The sequence below is a fragment of the Schistocerca gregaria genome, chromosome 2 (genome assembly GCF_023897955.1).
Source record: "Schistocerca gregaria isolate iqSchGreg1 chromosome 2, iqSchGreg1.2, whole genome shotgun sequence".
In the NCBI taxonomy this organism is placed as follows: Eukaryota; Metazoa; Arthropoda; class Insecta; order Orthoptera; family Acrididae; genus Schistocerca; species Schistocerca gregaria.
In genome coordinates this window covers 892540076-892563115 of record NC_064921.1, presented here as the reverse complement: position 1 = coordinate 892563115, position 23040 = coordinate 892540076, and the positions used below count along the sequence as shown (strand labels likewise).

Here is a 23040-nt window from a genome sequence, read left to right as displayed (position 1 = left end):
TTAATAAGGGTTTAGCTGTAACAAGGGCAACGAACTCTATTCTATGTAACTGCAAGATAACAAGAAAAGCGAAGAGGAGAGTATATAAGACTACAGTCATGAGTCTAGTTTTGTAGGGAGCAGAATCCTGGACGTTAGAGGAAAAAACTGCTTGTTACTTAAAACTGCTTGTTACTGCGACGGATTACTTAAGATAAAGCTGAAGCTGTACTAGAAGTGTCCGGCCGCTGTGGCCGAGCGGTTCTAGGCGATTCAGTCCGGAACCGCGCGACTGCTACGCTCGCAGGTTCGAATCCTGCCTCGAGCATGGATGTGTGTGATGTCCTTAGGTTAGTTAGGTTTAAGTACTTCTAAGTTCTAGGGGACTGATGATCTCAGATGTTAAGCCCCATAGTGCTCAGAGCCATTTGAACCATTTGCACTAGAAGTGACAGGATAAAAAATAACGTAATCCACGAAGGATGAGAATGGATCGGGATATCTGTAACGACACTCAACAGGATGAAGACAAGGTACCAAATAAAATACTTCGATGGATACCACTATAGAGGAAGAAAATTGGTACCCACGACGTAACTGCCAAGGTGAAATATAGAACGCAATGGAAGCAAGCAATGTGAACGTTGAGGGATGTCAAGACAAAAGAAGATGGTGACTTGGCGGAAAAGCAGCGCCAGCTAGATAATCTACAAGGAGAAGAATAAGAATAAGAAGAAATGAATGTACTCTACCATCTTTTGATTCAATAAATCATTTTTTTTAAATTTTCTTTTTTACATCCATGAAAGTGCTTAGAATCCACTCTTGAAACGGTTTTTCCGAACACGGAATAGAAATGTTTGTTATTCGCGGTTGAACAAAAAATGCACCTGCCTGAAATCGGTTTTTTTCGGGCACCAGTTTTTTTCTTTCGGTGGACGAGTTATTTTACAGGTGCTTGGGAGGAAACACACAAAATTCAAATGAAAGTTTGAAGGCGTGTGTTTGGAAGCTAACTCCCAAGAATTTGCATTCTGGTGCGAAGACTGTGGAGATTGTGACTTTCCTGGTAGTGAGCAGCTTCAACGAAGGGTATTCAGCAATTCTGAAGACCATGACAACGATGGACGTCACCCTGGGACTCTATCCGACGCACTTCGCCAAGCATTCGGACGACCACCGGATTCAAGCGGCCGAAAACCGCTTGTCACCGGCCGTACGAGCGGCTCTGGAGCAGCGCAGGATGGCTCGAATCGAGCAGAACGCCCTCTATGAGGAAGAATAAGGACTAGTTTATTGGCGCGGAATAGCAGATTGAACGTAAGTTACATAATATTGCATTCATATGTAGTCAAAACTTCAAACGCGTTTTTATCGAAATGACATTTTTTTATCGCGCGGTATGGTAACTTCAAATCTACTGAACCGATTGGCTTGATTCTTTGTTTCCGACGAAGCTAACTAAATTGTCTAGGCTTTTATTCCGATCCATCAACTATATTTTTTGCCGACGAAGTAGAAAAATTGATGTAAAAACCGTATTTTTTCAAATGGACCCCATTTTGTTTCCTATGGTCCAAATAGCTTAAGCGTGATACAACTACTACAGAGTCTTACATACTTCGCTCATGTCAACTCAGTTTTGATTTCAGACGAGCCGGCTGACCTGTGACATACTGCGCGTGGAGGTCTACATCGAAATTTTGTTTCGTGCCGACTGCACTTCCGCCTTTTCTCTTCGACATTTCCGGTCGAAAAAAATCACAGTTTTTTAGAGGAAATACCGATAAACATTTAGACCAAATTTTACATTGATGTCTGTAACACATCTCGAGAAAAAAATTCTCAAAGAACATGCTTTTTTCGGGTCAAGGATAGTAAAACTCACTTTAACATCGCTTGGCTCTAGAATTCTTCAACATGTTCTTAGTTCGAATGAATTTCCTTGAGACGGTAAAGCTTCCGTCCACAAATGGGCATGGATTTAGAAAGCATCGCTCGTGTGAATCTCAGCTTGCCAATATCTTGCGGCCCATGAATGAATGACAACAGAAAAATTTCATACCCTAGACTTCCGAAAAGCATACTGTTAATTGTTAACGATGGTAGGAGCGTACGAAGTATGTTCCCAGATATGTGGGTAGCCTGAAGACTTCTTAAGAAATAGAACCCAGTCTGTTTCCCTCGTCGGCGAGTGTTCGTCGGAAGTGAGGATGTCGTAAGGAGTGCCCCGGGGAAACGTGATAGGACCGATATTATTCTCCAGATGCGTAAATAATTTGGCAAATATCATGTGCAGCAATCTGCTGCTGTTTGCTGATGACGCTTTGGTGTACGGGAAACTGTTGTATAGGAGGATATAAGATAACTGAAAAAAAAAGTTTTACTTGTTGTGATGAATGGCAGCTTGCTCTGTGTGTAGAAAAACGTAAGTTAATGCAGGTGAGAAGGAAAATCGCTTCCATAATGTTCGAATACTGCCTTAGTAGTGTGCTGTTTGACACAGGTACGGTAGTAGGGAAGGCGAATAGTCGACTTCGGTTTATTGTGAGAATTTTAGAAAGCGTGGTTCAGCTATAAAGAAGATCGAAAATAGAACAGTAGTGCCACCCGTTATTAGGTAACGCTTGAATGTTTGGGATCCCCAAAAAGTCGGTTTGAAGGAAGGCATCGAAGCATTCAGATACGGGCAGGCAGATTTGTTACCGACAGGTTCGATCGACACGCAAGTGTTGCAGAAATGCTTCGTGAACTCATTGGATCCCTGGAGGAAAGACGGCGTTCTTTTCGCGAAATACTATTGAGAAAACTTCTCATGTTCGGCATTCATAGTGTTGTATAGTCTGAAGATTTCTTAAGAAATAGAACCCAGTCCGTTTTCCTCGTCAGCGATTGTTCGTCGGAGATGAGGGTGTTTAAAGGACATCATGCTCGCCGTTGCTTGTAGGAATTGTGAAATAAATAATTTCTACAGTCAACAGCTAACATGATGTTCTTTAAAAAACTGTTGAGAAAATTTAGAGAACCGATGTTAGAAGTTGACTGCAGAACGATACGACTGCAAAAAAGCAGCGAAGATATGGGAAATTATTGCTCGTACAGAGACACAAAGATAGTCGGTTTTCCCTCGCTCTGTTTTCTAGTGGAGCAGTAAAGGATATGACTAATGCTTGTACAAGGTACTCTCCGCCATGCACCATACGGTGGCTTCCTGTGTGTGTATGTAGATGTAGACGTAGACTGTGGAAACATTTCTATTTACTGGTGAGGTTTCCATTTCCTTCAACTGAAATTTTTCCTCAAAATTCTTGTCATAATAAAAGCGTGTGTCGTTCTAGAAAAGTAATGCGGGCTCTTCGTCCTTCACGGGTATCCTTTCGTCTGATGATCTCGAGACTACATTATGTCAGTTGTCTGGCAAGTCAGAGATTTCATTATGTAGTATATTTCAACGAAAAATTTCAGATCCATGTTCTCCGTAATGTATTATCATCGTCTGCCAGTTATTGACAGATTTTGAATGACCTCTACTGAAAGAACAGTACAATTGTCGATGAGTATTTAAGTATTCTATAGCTACAGCCATTTCCTTAGTGAACGTTTTGGAGAAAGTATATGCTGGAAGTTTGATACAAATACTGTCCCAAAAGCAGTGAGGGGGGAAATAAATCGACAAGTGCCATCAGGCAGACGTCCGAAGATATAACAGCAGACCGAGTCAGGTTATGAGTATGGCCTCTGCTGACATTACGGAAATGTATTTCCGCCACTTTCAATAACCGTAAAAACGTTTCTGGGTCACCAGAATGTTGGCGTTAATGAAAATAAAATCATTGCCGAAAATTAAGAAAAATAGACAGTACAGATAAATCAATGCTTAATAGTAGCAGTGTCTGCGGAAAGAATAATTGTTACGCAGAAACAATAAAGCTACCGCATTATTTGTTTGTTTGCATAGTACGCTATGAAAGCCCCGTGGCACCTTCGCACACCACCAGAGGAACGAAAACAACGCGGCGCAAGAGATGATAAATTGCGATAGCCTGTTTCGAATTATTTTGGATCTGAAGGTGGACAGTGCTACAACAGTCCATGCTGAGCTGGTGGAAGTGCACGGCAATAGTGCATCGTTATATGGCACAGTGGTTTTGTTAGGTGGCGCAGACGCTTCCAGTGTAGTCAAATAGGACTGTCAATGACAAAGAATGAAGTGTCTACATCTCTGTCAATAAATGGGAAATGCACGAGATGTTAAAGTCCTGTGCTCGATGACCGGCGTATCAGTATTGAGGTGATAGTGAAAAGAAAAGCAAATAAGTGGCGGACCAGTGTTCAAATTCTTGCACGACATTTTGAACATGACACAGGAGGTCATATACTGGGTTCCGCGACTGCTCACAAGCAATCAAAAAGGAAGCAGTGCCAATGATGCAACTGTGTCAGTTCAACCTCCTTTAGTCACTTAATCGCCATCGACGTCAGCTGGCTGCATCAGTATCTCCTCAAGAAAAAAACAACGTAAGCGGTCGAAATACGTGGATTCACCACAGCTAAAAATGACAAACTTCGAACCATCTTCGGGCATGATGATGATTCTGGGACTACCATGCCGTGGTACGACACGGTCCAGTCATATTAATGTGATCACCGCTTATGTTCGACGTAAATGGGCAATAACCAGTCACAGATGGCAGATGGCAGCACTAGCAGTAGAGTGTTTATAAAACATGTTGAGGGTCGCAGAAAACAGTGTAGTAGTTGTTGTAATGAGGAGACGAAGGGGTGTGTCTGACATCCAAAAGCGTACGATCACTGGGTTCCGGCCCAAGGGTGATAAGATTTCCGAAACGGTGAAGTATGTAAACTTTGTTCGCGTGTTTCTGTGATTAAAGTATACCGTTCACGGCAAAACGCGCTATCGAAAACTGAGGCCGAGGCAGCTGTGGTTCAAAAAAATGTTCAAATGTGTGTGAAATCTTAAGGGACTTAATTACTAAGGTCATCCGTTCCTAAGCTTACACACTACTTAGTCTACATTATCCTAAGGACAAACACTCACACCCATGCCCGAGGGAGGACTCGAACCTCCGCCGGGACCAGCTGTGGTTCACAGCGGGCCTTAGATGACGGGGTGATCGACGGCTGCGGGGATGTTCAACAGGCGAACAGACGCGCGACTGTTGAGCAAGTGACAGCCTCGATGAAGCAAGGAGCTACCAGCACTGTTCCCTCAACGACTGTTTAACGAATGTTGCTGCGTATGGGCCTCCACAGTAAACGCCTGGTTCCTGCATCCACGCTGACTTCTGTTAATCGGCGACGGAGGCTGTAATTTGCGAGCTAGTACTACAAAAAATGGTTCAAATGGCTCTGAGCACTATGGGACTTAACATCTGAGGTCATCAGTCCCCTAGAACTTAGAACTACTTAAACCTAACTAACCTAAGGACATCACGCACGTCCATGACCGCGGCAGGATTCGAACCTGCGACCGTAGCGGTCGCGCGGCTCCAGACTGAAGCGCCTAGAACCGCTAGGCTGCACAGGCTGGCACCAGTACTACAACTGGACGTAATAATGAATCACCCTCATCTAACATTTCCCTTTTTTCTCTTTTACAGAGACAACAGAAACCGTGTATACTATCGATTCTTGCATAGGTTTAAATTATCTCAGCTGTTTCATTAAAAGAATTCACACAATTTGGTACAGGATGTATTATATTTCAAGCTAAAATGTATAAAAGAGAAATTAATGTGTTAGAATCTATACGTACAAACGGTTAAAATTATTCTTCTTTTAAAAATATTTGAAATTAAGAAATTTCTGGTATACTTAAAATTCATATTATTAATTGTACAATCTAACTCTAATTATTAAATTTATTTCTAGATTTATTTATAAAATAATGATATAATTTGGTGAAGATCCTTCTTTGGTAAAGAAAGTTTGTGAACTCATTTGCTTTGTAAACTGTTTGGAATAATGTGAGTATCGCAGAATGTGGGTAGTGGTACCCCTGATGGAAGTAGAAATTTTCTATGTTCGTCGCCAACAATGTAATTATTGTTTGTTAATGTGGAAAATGAAAAAAAAAACGGTGTGATGTTGAAACATGTGACAAAGAATAAAATTCAAAAATGATACAGGCAAATCTTCATCATTTATTTAGTCATCAAGAACGTACAGAATCAAAATTTCAGCTGTAAGAATGGACCCCTATACAAGACTTTGAGCCATAGACAACAACAACGAGATGATGAAGATAAGTAAAAAGTTATTCTTTTGTATGTACTACGCCTCTCGAAGGTTTCAAAATGTGTGCGAACAATGAGAATTTTAATAGTGATGTGTGGGAGGGTAAGATTACAGCGACAGATGGCCCTAACAGAAGAATAACAATTTGTGCTCCATCGGTGGAAGTTGGCGTGTACAGCGTGATAGTCTGAAACTATATGCCGTGCAACACCGTCAGGATATGGGGAATTTTTTCGTGACTTTGCCTGTGTGACCTCGTCATTATACAGGGTAAGACAGGTAAGTGATAACACCCCTTGTATCTCTCCAACCGTAATAAATACAAAGATGCTGTTTGGACAGTGAATTGCAGGGACAAGGGCTACATGAATACATAACATTTCATGTTTGTGCTATTTTTTTATTACAGAGATATGAGGACATCTTTGGTTTTTTTAAAATGGAACTCTATGTTAAATTTTAGCGTAACATAATGGGCTTAAAAAGACGGTTTCAAATGTGTGTATATCATAATATTTAGGCAAATATTTTTTGAGACACAGATATATTCCCGTATCGTATTCGTCCTTCGAAGCGGTGTTGTCCAATGCGACCTTTCCTGTTGACCACTGAGGAACTTAACAGGGAAGGCGTTGTTTTCCTGCTTCTCGATAACTCTGCAAGGTGACGCACGAGGTATCTGGAGAGAAAGGTGTAAGTGTTGTGCTGGGGTAATGAGACATAGCATTTCCGTCACAGTTTCTTGGAGCAGAGATGTACACCAACGAAGAAACGCTAGATATGTTTCTATTGTATGGTGAAAGCAGAAGAATTGCTGTTTGAGCAATGAAGCGAAATGGAGAGCTGTATCCTGATCGTGAGCGTACTACGCGCCAGCTTCTTGCACGTGTATGCAAGAAAGTACTTGAATTGGGATCATGGAACGCCATACAGAGGACAAGGCAGAAAACTGCAACTGGCGTGGTACATGAAGGCGTTCTAGCGTTGGCGCATAATGACCCTACTGTTTCGTATATGGTATAAGTGAGAAAGTGTTCTACGCATATTGCACAGGCATAGATTTCACCCGTTTCACTTCTCATTACATCAAGCACTCTCCGGTGTGGATTTCGAACGGCGCCAGGAATTTTGCCGGTTTTTTCAACCGGTGCTTTTTACTGTTGAAGCGACTTTCACCAAGCACGGTAATGTGAATTTACATAATATGCATTACTGGTCAATAGAGAACCGTCATTAGCTTCGATAGGTACAGCGTCAGCAACCGTGGAGTGTTAACGTGTGGTGCGGCATCGTCGGAAATGTCATTGTGGGGCCATACGTTATTCCGGGTATACCAAATGGCAATAACTATTCACCGTTCCTGCGAAACGTTCTGTCCATTTTGCTGGAAGAAGTACCACGAACTACGCGTCAGTGCATGTGGTCCTGCTCACTCTTCCCGTGTGGCTACAGAGCTATTAAATGAAAAGTTCCCCCATTGTGGGATAGGACGGTATGCTGAAGTGAAGTGGCCAGCCCGGTCTCCTGATTTGGCCCCTCTTGATTTTTTTCTGTGGGGAACAATCAAACATAAAATGTATGCTCAAATACCAACTACGCCAGACGATATGCAGCAACGTATCATCTAAGGGTGTGCTGATAACTCACGTGACACCCTCGCAGCCGTTCACAAATCATTCGGACGGCGACTACAAACGTGCATAGCAGTAGAGGTGAAGCATTTTGAACACATGCTTCAGTAAAGTTTTGTATCATGTACAGTATGTATTTTGCATTTTTGTGTATATTTGATTCGTATTGTGATCAGTAGCAAATATTTTCCAATAAAAAACAAATACGTCCAAAATAATTGTGACCAATAGGGGCATCATCATTTACATTTGTATTTCTGTTACTTAAAATGTACTAACATCTTGTAGTATTTTAATAATGTATATTGTCTACTATTTTGGTATCACTGTTGTCAAATATCTGAATAATATTTGCGCGACACCATCAGTTAAACTTTGCGCAAAATATCGCTGTATGTATTACTACTGTCGGTTAAATGGGCTTGTTTGTGTAAGGATAGACTTGCGACGTTTACCATGTACTCTACACAACAGGAAAGGTCGCATTGGACATCGCCCCTTCGAAGGACGAACACGATACGAGAACTTATCTGTGGCTCGAAAACTATTCACCTAAATATTATGATATACACATTTTTGAAACCGTCTTTTTAAGCCCATTATGTTACGCTAAAATTTAACATAGGGTTCCATTTAAAAAATCAAAGATGGCCTCATAACTCTGTAATAAAAAATAGCACAAACATGAAATGTGATGTATTGAAGTATCCCCTGTCCCTGCAATTCACTGTCCAAACGGCATCTTTGTGTCTATTGCGGTTGGGGAGATACAAGGGGTGTTATGACTTAGCTGCCTCACCCTGTAGAAGGCACAGTAGACCGTGTCCAATTTTGTAATTTTTCGTATGACTTTCGCAAATGCCAGTCTGCGCTCTACCGGACGCACGGAAGACATCCAGACGAATCGCTAAATTCCTCCCACACCTTTGTGAGCATGCCTGGAGTTAGTGCCTTCACGGCTGTTGTTACGTGACGTCACAGTTCATGCGAACTTATAGGAAGCGCATTGTAAAAAAAAAAAAGAAGTTACACGTCGTAATATTAGACGAACTTGAGGACAAATACGAGATTCGTACGTACGCCTCATTCTTACGGCCGATCCACTGTTGAGGCAACTCATTGTTACGAAATATTCAGTTTCACCTGCTGAAGAACTGAAGATGCCTCTTGCTTTCTGTATTACGGCCGTCTCGACTCGAGGCACAGGGTGGTTGTAATTATATTTTTCCTGCTTGAGCCTGTGGAGACGGACAACTATTTACCATTTAAGTATTCAACATTGGAGGAACGACGTTGACACTGTGCGTTGCAGGATTTGCGTTGTAAGTAGTGTCAGTGTCATAACTTGTCGCTAGGCGCCGGTGGTGGTACGGCGACAAGCGTTAGTGTGCACTGCATTTGCAGACAGTCAGCGTGGTATACCGTGACGTCGTCGTGTTGTATTGTAAAGCGCCACGTATACCGTTTGTGTATGTATACGTGTATGTCGTCGTTGTCGTATCTTCTTTCCCTCGTCGATATCAGAGCATGAGAAATGTTTATGTTTGTGTTTACCTATTTGTTGTGGACAACACACAACTGCACGGCTACGATATCACCTGATTTCAGAATAGCTAGCTTAATATAATATAAAGACAGTGGGTTTCGATGCAGCGTTATTTAAGTGTGATTTTATTCTTCACCCAATCTTTGAGACGCTAAGAACCAGCTACTCTTAATCAGGCCCGAAGCTCGACTTGTAACGAGAGCACTTACGATCAGTCTGTGACAATATTAATAACAAAATATACGAATAAACTTCTTTCCCTTTTATTCAATCAGATGCTTTCGGATGTTTATTTCACACCCGCAATTCATTCACACCTCGATGTAGAGTGTAAATGTGTTCATGAGAAATAGTACACTGTTTCTATTGATAACCACCTTTGAGCTTTTGGGTTGCTATGCTAATTCGATCAACAGGATTTACATTGGATTTTGAAATTGATCTTTCTATCCAAACTTACGTCCTCCAAAATGGCCAATCAACAGTGGGATAACCATCAAATATTCTGCCGTTTAGCGATAATTAAGAATTCGCTTAAATTGTATTTACGCGAGTTTAAAGCAAACCATCGGCGGCGCGAAAGCAGTCTTGATACCGCGACACACTCGCGAAGCTTACTAGCCTGTCACGAAATTCATCTGCATCTATCTACAATCAATTCCAAGGTCATAATTCGCCCCATGCGACTCTGTGCAATTGAACTTCGTCAAATCAATTATTTCTCGAATCGTAATCACTAATCCCGACACTGACCGTTCATAAACGAACAATTAACAATCTTTTTTTTAAGAGTAAAAGAATGACATCGCGTCATCTAGCTAGTTATTAAAATATTATTCCAAATGAATTCAAACATTTATCGTCACTATATTTTAGCGGCAATCAGAAAAATACGATTTATTATCGGAACGTAAAACATAACAGATCACAAAACGCACATAATGAATGACAGCTTTGCAAGGCGTCGGGACTTATTCTTCAAAACTGTATAAAGAAAAGCCCGAAATCTCAATTTCTCCATACCAACTGATAGATACAAATAATATATTCAAGACTTCATAGATCAATCCCGACCTGTAATGTTACACTCCTGGAAATTGAAATAAGAACACCGTGAATTCATTGTCCCAGGAAGGGGAAATTTTATTGACATATTCCTGGGGTCAGATACATCACATGATCACACCGACAGAACCACATGCATATCGAAACAGGCAACAGAGCATGCACAATGTCGGCACTAGTGCAGTGTATATCCACCTTTCGCAGCAATGCAGGCTGCTATTCTCCCATGGAGACGATCGTAGAGATGATGGATGTAGTCCCGTGGAACGGCTTGCCATGCCATTTCCACCTGGTGCCTCAGTTGGATCAGCGTTCGTGCAGGACGTGCAGACCGCGCGAGACGACGCTTCATCCAGTCTCAAACATGCTCAATGGGGGACAGATCCGGAGATCTTGCTGGCCAGGGTAGTTGACTTACACCTTCTAGAGAACGTTGGGTGGCACGGGATACATGCGGACGTGCATTGTCCTGTTGGAACAGCAAGTTCCCTTGCCGGTCTAGGAATGGTAGAACGATGGGTTCGATGACGGTTTGGATGTACTGTGCACTATTCAGTGTCCCCTCGACGATCACCAGCGGTGTACGGCCAGTGTAGGAGATCGCTCCCCACACCATGATGCCGGGTGTTGGCCCTGTGTGCCTCGGTCGTATGCAGTCCTGATTGTGGCGCTCACCTGCACGGCGCCAAACACGCATACGACCATCATTGGCACCAAGGCAGAAGCGACTCGCATCGCTGAAGACGACACGTCTCCATTCGTCCCTCCATTCACGCCTGTCGCGACACCACTGGAGGCGGGCTGCACGACGTTGGGGCGTGAGTGGAAGACGGCCTAACGGTGTGCGGGACCGTAGCCCAGCTTCATGGAGACGGTTGCGAATGGTCCTCGACGATACCCCAGGAGCAACAGTGTCCCTAATTTGCTGCGAAGTGGCGGTGCGGTCCCCTACGGCACTGCGTAGGATCCTACGGTCTTGGCGTGCATCCGTGCGTCGCTGCGGTCCGGTCCCAGGTGGACGGGAACGTGCACCTTCCGCCGACCACTGGCGACAACATCGATGTACTGTGGAGACCTCACGCCCCACGTGTTGAGCAATTCGGCGGTACGTCCACCCGGCCTCCCGCATGCCCACTATACGCCCTCGCTCAAAGTCTGTAAACTGCACATACGGTTCACGTCAACGCTGTCGCGGCATGCTACCAGTGTTAAAGAGTGCGATGGAGCTCCGTATGCCACGGCAAACTGGCTGACCCTGACGGCGGCGGTGCACAAATGCTACGCAGCTAGCTCCATTCGACGGCCAACACCGCGGTTCCTGGTGTGTCCGCTGTGCCGTGCGTGTGATCATTGCTTGTACAGCCCTCTCCCAGTGTCCGGAGCAAGTATGTTGGGTCTGACACACCGGTGTCAATGTGTTCTTTTTTCCATTTCCAGGAGTGTATAGTGGGTCGGGCAAGGTTAGCACGGCTTTAGTCGCCAAGCTGTTCTATCACACCAACGGCGATAATGCTGCTACCCTTCGCGAATATCAACGCATTAAAGTAAACGGAGAGGTCCTCTTTATTCACCGGGGTTGAAGAACACGATTCAGAAATTCGAATTAACTAGCGATATCGAAACTGCTCCTGGGATAGACCGACGGCCAATTGCCTCACAAATTTTTGAAGAAGTTAGTGTTGCTATGGCTGAGAAAGCTAGACTAATGTGCAATGCGATCTTCAAGCAGTGCATGAGTTGTGTCACGATAGCTGCACATTCCATGGTCGGCCGTTCGAAATGTGTTACGAATAATTGTGAAATGATAACCGTACAAACTTCCAGGCGGTCGTGCATGGAGATGGTCGTTACATGGAGCAACATCGTAATCTGGAACATAAACTTGTCAAGCATTTAAGAAATGCTACCCCCTGATTTGGAAATTTAAATATGGTTTTTCAGTGGTTTATTCGTTATTCCTATTCCGCATATACTGAAATATATTTGTATAAGTTTCACTGTACTGTGATTATTCGTTTTCATGGCGCCTTCTTAAGTCGCGAAAGTTGAAACATAATAACCCTGTATAATGGGTAATGAATGACCGACCGAATTTCACTGTATCATGCCGGCCGGCATCGGTAACCATGAAACGGATGCTTACAACTGGTGCGAAGCTAAACTTTTAGTTTCGATGTGTAAATAAAATTTTTCCCCAGTTTCATGTTTTCGTTCACGTAGAACATACACTGAAGCGGAAAAAACGGTATAGGCGTACGTATTCACATACAGAGATATGTAATGAAATGTTCATGAGCATATGTGATATACCATCCTGTCTATAGATACAGTCCTTAAAATCTCCGTACATAACTCTCTTCCAGTGCCTTTCGTGACATCTTTTACAAAGTCCTACTATGGCTTTACAGTTTGCATCTTACGCTGGAGCATCAAAGAAACTGCTGTAGGCATGCGTGTTCAAATACAAAGATATGTCAACACCCAGAATAGCGCACTGCGGCCGGCAACGCCTATATACGACAAAAAGTGTCTGGCGTAGTTGTTAGATCGGTTACTGCTGCTAAAATGGCAGGTCATCAAGATTTAAGTGAGTTTGAATGTGTTGTAACAGTCGGCGCAAGAGCGATGGGATACAGCATCTCCGAGGTAGCGATGAAGTGGGGATTTTCTCGTAAGACCATTTCAGGAGTGTACCGTGAATATCACGAATCCGGTAAAACATGAAACTCCCGACATCGCTGCGGCCAGAAAAAGATTCCCAATGAAAACTGTAGAGAATCGTTCAAAGTGACAGAAGTGCAACCCTTTCGCAGATTGCTGTAGATTCCAATGCTGGGCCATCAACAAGTGTCAGCGTGCTAACCATTCAACGAAACATCATCGATATGGGCTTTCGCAGCCGAAGGTCCACTCGTGTACCCTTGATGACTGCACGACACGAACCTTTACAACTCGCCTGCGCCCGTCAACACCCACATTAGGCTGTTGATAACTGGAGAAATGTTGTCTGGTCGGACGAGTCTCGTTCCAAACTGTAGCGAGCGGATGGAGACAACCTAATGAATCAGTGGACCCTGCATGTCAGCAGGGAACTGTTCAAGTTGGCGGAGCCTCTGTTAATGGTGTGGGGCGTGTGCAGTTGGAATTACGTGGGACCCCTGGTGCGTCCAGATACGTCTCTGACACCCTGTCCGAACGCCTGCATCCATTCACATAAATTGTGCATTCCGACGTACTTGGGCAATTCCAGCAGGACAATGTGAGTCCCCACACATCCAGAATTGATACACAGTGTCTCCAGGAACACTATTCTGAGTTTAAACACTTCGGCTGGCCATCAAACTCCCCAGACACGAACATTATTGAGCATATTTGAGATGCCTCGCAAAGTGCTGTTCAGAAGACCTTCACCCCCTCGTACTCTTACGGATTTACGAATAGCCCTGCAGGATTCATGGTGTCAATTCCCTCTAGCACTACTTCAGACATTAATCGAGTCCATTTCTGTTTGCTCGCGAGGGCCCTACACGTTATTAGCAGGTCTACCAGTTTCTTTGGTTCTTCAGTGTATTTCTTTGTGAAACCAGAAGAATCTTTTTGAAACACTGCGTTCCGTATGATACACCGTCTTGGGGAGTGTGGGAAGCAGGGAATTTCTTGGTTAAATATTGTCAATTGAAGTTACAGCATCGATATGCCCATACTGAATAGACTACGTATTAAGCTGCTTGACACCAAGGCACTTGATCCCTTGTTGATGCTTGGGGAAGCACCTATACGTTAATTCTGCATGACATTACACCCGCAATATACCGAGCGCCTGGATAGACACATGCAAATTACAGGACAGAGAGATGATGCGGTGACGCTCAGCGGTGTGACCATAACTGTGCCTCATCGATCGATGCTCATATTGAGGGAGGGAATGGCGGGGGAGTGGGAGGGGAGAAGGGTTGAGGGATATTATGACGCTGTTACGTGAATATTCAATACTCGTTATCTTCGGACTTCAGGGATTGTGGTACAGTCGAGAGAAAAAGTGACAATACGACTCATTTACACAGTATCATGTACTGTACCTACGAAAGCGTAGCAAAGCAATCTAGGATAAATTTTAAAAAATCTGTTTCCGCAATCAGGCAACTGTGTGTTGTATGTTACTTAGTACCCTCCCACTTTATGAGTGTAGCAGTTGCACAAATGCTACACCAGTTTTTCGTCTCCGCAAGTCCCGTTGAGTGTTCTCCTTCTGGTAGGGACCAGATAACATTTCTCCAGTTATCAATAGCCTAATGTCGGTGTTGACGGGCGCAGGCGAGTTGTAAAGGTTTGTGTCGTGCAGTCATCAAGGATACACTAGTGGACCTTCGGCTCCGAAAGCCATATCAATGATGGTTCGCACGCTGACAGTATACATACATTAAGTCATATTTTTGAAAATTCACATTAGTGTAATACTCAAAGATGTTTCCAAATGTACTGACGAATTATGCAAAACGTTTCAACGTACGTCTTGTTGACTGGTGGTAATATAACGAGTAAAGCATGTTTTTCTAATCTTTCTTTCAGAAGTATTCAGGAGAGAAACAACGACAGACTAAACCAGAGCATAAGGTGATACAGCTAGTACATAACAATCGTTGATCGAATTATCAGGCGTCTCACAGATGAAACCCTCTGTTGAATAGCAGTATCGTTAGGTTGAAGGAATCAGTTACAGGAAAGGAAATAGACTAGAATTTTTTGAAGGAACCGTTTCAACATTCACCTCAGCCGATTTGAACAGGGTTTATTAAAACTGACGGATATTTGAAGCGCACGTCCTTTATTACGAGACCATTATTTTAACCATAGCCCGTACTCAGTCACTGGCTGAGTTAAACAGAACAGGTTATTTTTTTTGTCATCGGTCTTCAGAGAGCCGGCCACTGTGGCCGAGCGGTTCTAGGCGCTTCAGTCTGAAACCGCGGGACCGCTACGGTCGCAGGTTCGAATCCTGCCTCGGGCATGTGTGTGATGTCCTTACGTTAGTTAAATTTAAGTAGTTCTAAGTTCTAGGGGACTGATGACCTCAGCAGTTAAGTCCAATAGTCCTCAGAGAGGTATGATGCAGACCACCATCATCTTCATCTCAGGCTACTACCTGCAACCAACTTGTTCGATATGTTCCTGTCTTTGTTTTACACTACAGGTTTTACCCCGTACAGCCCTCTCCATTACGACAGAAGTTATTCCGTTGATAATAGCACACCTATGCTATCATCTTGTCCTTCCTCTTGTCAGAGTTTTCCACATGTTTTCCCCTCATTTTTCGTGTTAATTTGTCTGTTTTCTTGGACTACAGACAAATAAAGGCAATTATGTAGATACAGGCAGCAGATCAGCTACTTTCAATTTTTACTGTAGACTATGAACGAATTGGTGTTAAGGTTTCTTTAATTTATTACTGTTACCAAAATTTCGTGCCTCCTTTATTATTTCATAGAAATGGCAAATAAATCTTTAATCTTTTAAAGCGAATGCACCATTGTTCTTCATTGCTTCGTCGTTTATAGACTAGGGTTGGTGCGATTCTGCAATATAACGGATGTCCAACGACGACTGCAGGAAAACGACAGCAGCTTGAGGCAGACCTTCGCAACTAGCCAAGGTGTATGCGGGCCAACCACCGACGTAATTGTGCAGTTGGGCTTTTGAAAGGGGTTGACTCATAACCTTGCAACGCACCGTTCTACCATCATTGATGGACCACACAGCTACACTACGTAATAAGAAGTAATCGGACACCTGGCTGAAAATGATTTGCAAGTTCGTGGCGCCCTCCATCGGTAATGTAGGAATTCAAAATGGCGTTGGCCACTGCTAGGCTCTATGACACCTTCCATTCTCGCAGGCAGGTTTCTTGGGGAATGGCAGCCCATTCTTCACCGAGTGGTGCACTGAGGAGAGGTATCGACGTCGGCCGGTGAGGCCTGGCATGAAGTCGGCGTTCCAAAACATGCCAGAGGTGTCCATAGAAATCAGGTCAGAACTATGTGCAGTCCAATCCATTACAGGAATCTTATCGTCATGTAACCACTTCGTCACAGGCTGTGCATTATGAACAGGTGTTCGATCGTGTTGAAAGATGCAATCGCCATCTCCGGATTGCTCTTCAAAAGTGGGAAGCAAGAGGGCGCTTAATACATCAGTGTAGGCCTGTGCTGTGATAGTGCCACGCAAAACAACAAGGGGTGCAAGGCCCCTCTATGAAAAACACTACCACACCATAACACACTGTCTCCGAATTTTACTGTTGGCACTACACACTGTGTCAGATGACGTTCATCGGACATTCGTCATACCTATATCCTGCCATAGGATCGCCACATTGTATACCGTAACTCGTCACTCCACATAACGTTTTTCCACAGTTCAATCGTCCAAGCGAGGTATCATTTGCCATTTAGCGGCGTGATGTGTGGCTTATGAGCAGGCGCTGGATCATGAAATCCAACTTTCTCACTTCCTGTCTAACTATCATAATACTTGCAGTGGATCCTGATGCAGTTTGGGATTCCTGTGTGACGGTCTGGATAGATGTCTGCCTTTTACACTTTACGAACCTCTTCAGCTGTCTGTGTTCTCCGTCAGTCAGCGGACGAGGTCGGCCTGTACGCTTTTGCGCCGTACGTGTCCCTTCTCGTTTCCACCTCACTGTCACATAGGGAACAATGGACCTAGGGATGTTTAGGAGTGTGGAAATCTCACGTACAGATGTGTGACCACGTTCGAAGTCCGTGAGTTCCGCGGAGCTCCCCATTCTGGTCTCTGACGATGTCTAGTGACTACTGAGGCCTCTGATATGGAGTACGTGGCAGCACAATGGACCTGATAGGAAAAACGTGTATTTTGTGGAGGTGTCTGGATGATTTTGATCACATAGTGTATTAGTGTAGCAAAATGCTGCGTTTTCACAGCCAACTACGTGGCCGGCGGCTGGCTCCTGTTATAACACATCAGACCACAACAAGTTCAAATGCTCCCAGAGTAATTGTTAGCAGCAATCCTTCGACACGATCTCTGCACCATCGTCCTTCGTATGTGGCTCTGAGCACTATGGGACTTAACATCTACGGTCGTCAGTCCCCTAGGACTTAGAACTACTTTAATCTAACTAACCTAAGGACATGACACACATCCATGCCCGAGGCAGGATTCGAACCTGCGACCGTATCGGTCGCGCGGTTCGAGACTGAAGCGCCTAGAAACGCTTGGCCACAGCGGCCGGCCCTTCGAATGTGCGGCTAAACAAGTACACATAATCCTGACTGCCTTTTCTGCTGCATTTTCAAACACAGAAGCAGCCAGTTATACCGCCGCCTTTCCTACAGCCGCCATTGCGGCACGAGGGCGCTAGCAGAACGTTTAAGCCGCTGCTAATATGATGCAAGCATCCCCTCTCTGGAGCTCCAGTGTCAGTTGTAGCTAAGTTCCGAAAACTCATGCACTGGTTCTTTTTGTGTGTTTGTCAGTTGAATAATATTTACAGACTTCCTTAATGACCAGGGATCAACATCCTCTGCACAGACATTGCACCGAAGAGTGACAAATGTATAAATCCCTTTGATATGTATATGTTCCAACATTCAAAGTTACTGATAGCTACTGACTCTGCAAATATTTCGACAAAGCTATGTATTACTTTTACTATTTGATACTAGATGTAGAATAAATCAATATCTGAATTCTCTGTTCATGGACGGCATCTGTTCCACTGTCCTATCTGTACCCTCAAAAATCACCCAGCGTTCTAAGGAAGACATAACAGTGACAAAGCATCTTGCTTGAGTAGTCGACGTAGACACTGCTTTCTATTATGTGATTTGGAGATAGCCATTTAACTGGTAGAAACTAGTAATCGATGTGAACTTGGCATATAAAAGGTTTTCCTGAAGAAGACTTGAGCACTTTATATACTAGTTAAAGATCGCCTCCTATAACAATAACAATGCCAGCCAATTATAAGCCAGTACATCCTCATCAAGCAGCGTCACCAGCTAGGGGAAGTCATTGATCTATGAACCAGTTTTCCCTGCTTTGAATTGGAAAACTGTCGAGCGTGTCCAACTCACTTTCTAGCTGTTTAAAGTCTATGGCCCACTCCTCGTGAACCTATGCACTACAGGCCCAGTTCCTAACAGTTTGTGACCTGTGTTCGTCTATGCCACAAAGACTATAGCACCAACCCAAACTGTCACTGGACACAGTTATATTGCTGCTGCTATGTTAGTTTTTACTACAAAATTTTAGCACAAATGCAGATGCTCTAAAACTCACCCAAAAACTTAGAATAAGTTAGTATAATAGTCAACGTAGTTAAATACACAGATACAATTTTCTTCTTCACGGAAGAATATCAGAACAAAAACTAAAATAAATGCTGTGTACCGAGTGAGGTGGAGCAGTGGTTAGGAGACTAGACTCGTATTCGGGAGGACAACGGTTAAAACCCACTTCCGACCATCCTGATTTACGTATTCCGTGATTTCCCAAAATCACTTCAGGCAAATGCCGGGATGGTTCCTTTGAAAGGGCACTGCCGATTTCCTTCCCCATCCTGTCCTAATCAGATTGGACTGATGACCTCACTGTTTGGTCCCCTCCCCCCAAATGTACCAACCAATCAACCAAATCCTGTGTATAAACAGAAACTGCTGCTGCTAGCGCCGCCATTGGACTCAGCGGCTGTGGCTGCGACTGCACTAAATTCGAGAATCCTTGTCTCTTTATATTTCAGTCCAGCTGGAATCTTCTTGCGTCTCCAGGCCTTTTCCAAGCATACCCAGAAATTGCGGACACACACACACACACGCACACGCACACACGCACGCACACACACACACACGCACACACACACACACACACACACACACACACACACACACACGTAACTTCTGTAAAACTAATTACTATTTCATGCTGCTCAATCGTCAAGTGCATTTATTTCAATTGGGGGCCTCGTCAGCGATTTGCATCTTCGTAATTGTAACGTGGAATTCGAACCACTTGTCTTTTATGGTGACTCATCATATCGATGTCAGATCAAAGCTAGATTAAAAGACAGAAAACTCCCATGATAGGACCAGGACTCGATCTCGTGACCTCCCGATTTCGAGCCTCGTTCTTTACCGTTACACCACCAGTGCCGACAACCTTCGAGCTGTTGACAACATTTCATCTCTACCCCTGTTCAGTCAGTTGCATTTAACTTGAATGCTCCTCAGTGTATCTAGACTCAGTTTTTGCATTCCCGTTTTCACATTTTCTAGCTTTTCCTCCACATTCGGACTGCCGACATCGCACGCTCCGGCTAGAAGAATGTTGTCTTGGTTCCCTTTCGTTAATTATACAGTTTTTTTTTGTCATGGTCGCCTCTCCCTTGGAAATTCCCTCCCGACATTGCCACACTAGGCAAGAGATTGCCACAAACCTCTGTCCACTTCTCCGCTCTCTTAGAAGAGACCTGTGGCAGAACGAGGATGGCTCCGCTCTTTGGCAGCCATTTCTAATGAATTTTACTAAAAAAAGAAGGTAGTGGTTGAGATAGTGCCCTAGGTCCAGACTGCAGATCAAGGGTCTTGCCCTTGTACCTCGATGAACATTACTATATTATTACATGGGCACAGACACTTATTATACTTGCGACACCTTAAAAACAGCAAGCAGCAGACGTTGAATTAACAGTGGTTTGTCATTTACAAATCGAGCTTGGATGTTGTTTTTGAGAAGGTCGTGTTATGCCTTGCGTAAGAAAGAGAACATTACTAGCACTTGTCGAAATTTTACAGCTGGAAGTTCGTGGCCTATCGAAACTGTAATTTATAGCTCTGCAAAATTGTAGCTTATAGTGCTTTTAATCCCAAAACTGGTATGCGAATAAGGAACTGATAGATTCAAAAGGGCATAATGAACGCCACGCGGGACTCAACGGGATCGCTGGCAACTAACGCCTGAAAAGAGACGTTTTCTTCTCGGGCTTGCGTCATCGAACAGCCACGTCTTTTACTTCTTTATCACTCTTGCGTCCGTCCTGGAAGTGGTACTAGAGAGAGTCACAGCAGTGCGCCCAACGACAGCACTGGACATCGTGTGAAATCACGTCGTGTTTTCATACAAGTGTTGGTTCTGAGTACAGTGTCGCGGTGGACATACCCGTGTGTGGAGGCTCCGAGAACTAACGTTGTGAGCTTGCACTCCTTATCGTCATGTGGGCAGTTATTTGTTGTGGTGGTATACGGTGTCGCTGGGAACACAATGGCATAATTTATGTTTTACACAGCCGGTAATTTGGACAGCAGGTGCTACATTTCTGACGTTATCTTTCAATAAGACTGTGATGTTCAGTCCTTCTTCGATACAAGAATGTGTTCTACTGTTTCTCAGACCGACATATTCTCTCGAACTGTCATCCAAAACTAAAAAAAAAATAACAGCCCTCACTCGCAGTCCACTACAATTCATAAACTTTGACATAGAGCTGTAGCAACAAGGAAGGACGTCTCTATTTTTGTAAAAACTCTATTCGAATCGGCGGCCATCCGAGTGGTATGCAGGTTGTCGCTGCTGGAGGTGCCTGGTCTATACATAAACCCTAAGAACTTAATCGGGTATTGTCATTGTCTCGCCGGCGAGATCGTGCACCAGCACTCTCACTTGAAGATGGCGGCCAGTTGGACCGCGGAATATTGTGTCATGAGGACGTTATGATTCGGCTGCATACCCGAGAAAAATATCATCAATTATTACGCCGGGAAAGCCTTCGTAGTCACAGAAATGTTTGGTGTTTCAAGAGGCACCGTATCTAAGATTTATTCCGCATACAGGGAAAACGACGAAAAGTATAGGAGACGACAGTTGCAAAAGCCACTTCAGATCTGAATGTCGCACTCGCGATCCTGTGAGCACCTAAACAACAGCTGGGAGCTCCATAATCAGAAAATTGCAGGGTGATCTGGAATTCCAAAACACTCATCAGTGATGCAAATGCCCGTAACGAGAAGACGGGGTGTCGAAGCCATAAAACCTCGACTATTGAACCATAGAAGAAGTTACAGTTTTGAACATGACTGTTACTCAGCAACCATATAAAATTTTTAAACGTAGGAATTTTACATCCAATCTGTTGCAAATAATTGGTTCAAATGGTTCAAATGGCTCTGAGCACTATGGGACTTAACTGCTGAGGTCATCAGTCCCCTAGAACTTAGAACTACTTAAACCTAACTAACCTAAGGACATCACACACATCCATGCCCGAGGCAGAATTCGAACCTGCGACCGTAGTGGTTGCGCGGTTCTAGACTGTAGCGCCTAGAACCGCTCAGCCACACAGACCGGCTGCAAATAATTGTTTGAGACAATTGAAGTGGTTTTCGACTCCTCATCAGAATGAAATTTTGAAGAATCGTAAAATTACTGGCAACGGCCTTGTCTCAGTGGATACACCGGTTCCCGTCAGATCACCGAAGCTAAGCGCTGTCGGGCGTGGCCGGCCCTTGGATGGGTGACCATACGGGCCGCCATGCGCTGTTGCCACTTTTCTGGGTGCACTCAGCCTCGTGATGCCAATTGAGGAGCTACTCGGCCGAATTTTAGTGGCTACGGTCAAAGAAAACCATCGTAACGATCGGCAGAGCGGTGTGCTGACCACACGCCCCTCCTTTCCGCATCCTCATCTGAGGATGACACGGCAGTCGGTGGCGCCGATGGGCCACTTGTGGCCTGAAGACGGAGTGTGTAAAATTACTGCTCGAAATTCCTACCATGGCTTTTTCGCAATGTAATTTCACGATTCTTCAAAATTTTATTCTGATGAAGACACCCTTAGTGTCGAAATCTGTGTCAATTGTATCATACAATTATTTGCAACTAGTTGACTGTAAAGTCCCGATGCTTTTTAAAAATAAAGAAGGAACTTATTTGGTCGGATAAGTCTTGTTTCGCACTACTTCCAACTTCTGTTCGAATTTGTGCCCCAAGAGCGAAACATGGCGGGGTTTCGGTGATGATTTGGGCAGCCATTTAGTGGTATTCCAAGAGCTCCGTACTTACTTTGCAACGTCACGTTACTGCCAAGGATTATGTGACGATCTTTGCTGATCACATCCACCTCATGGTACGAGGGGCGTCCAATAAGTAATGCAACACAAGTTTTTTATCTCTGAAAGCGGGTTGGTTTTATTCAGGATTCCAGTACACCACATTATTCTCCATTCTTCTGACTACAAAACTGTGTTTTTCTACATAATACCTTTACAGGGAGGTCCTGTATGCCCTCATGGTACCACTATACAGGTTAACGTCGGAGCAAACGTCTTGCTGCATCACAAAAATTATCACTATCCTAACGCGCAAGTAATTCCGCATAGGTGTGGCCCTTCGTTGCTCTTCATACACTACTGGCCATTAAAATTGCTACACCACGAAGATGACGTGCTACAGACGCGAAATTTAACCGACAGGAAGAAGATGCTGTGATATGCAAATGACTAGCTTTTCAGAGCACTCACATAAGGTTGC

At 44.0% G+C, this 23040-nt stretch overlaps 1 protein-coding gene and 1 pseudogene across 1 annotated transcript in view; one reads left to right on the top strand and one right to left on the bottom strand.

Moving 5' to 3' along the window:
* Positions 1–23040, bottom strand: part of LOC126335335 (diuretic hormone 45) — a 1260052-nt gene that overhangs the window by 449228 nt on the left and 787784 nt on the right. The gene's annotated exons all lie outside the window — the stretch shown is intronic.
* LOC126337325 (5S ribosomal RNA) lies at positions 21939–22056 on the top strand (annotated as a pseudogene).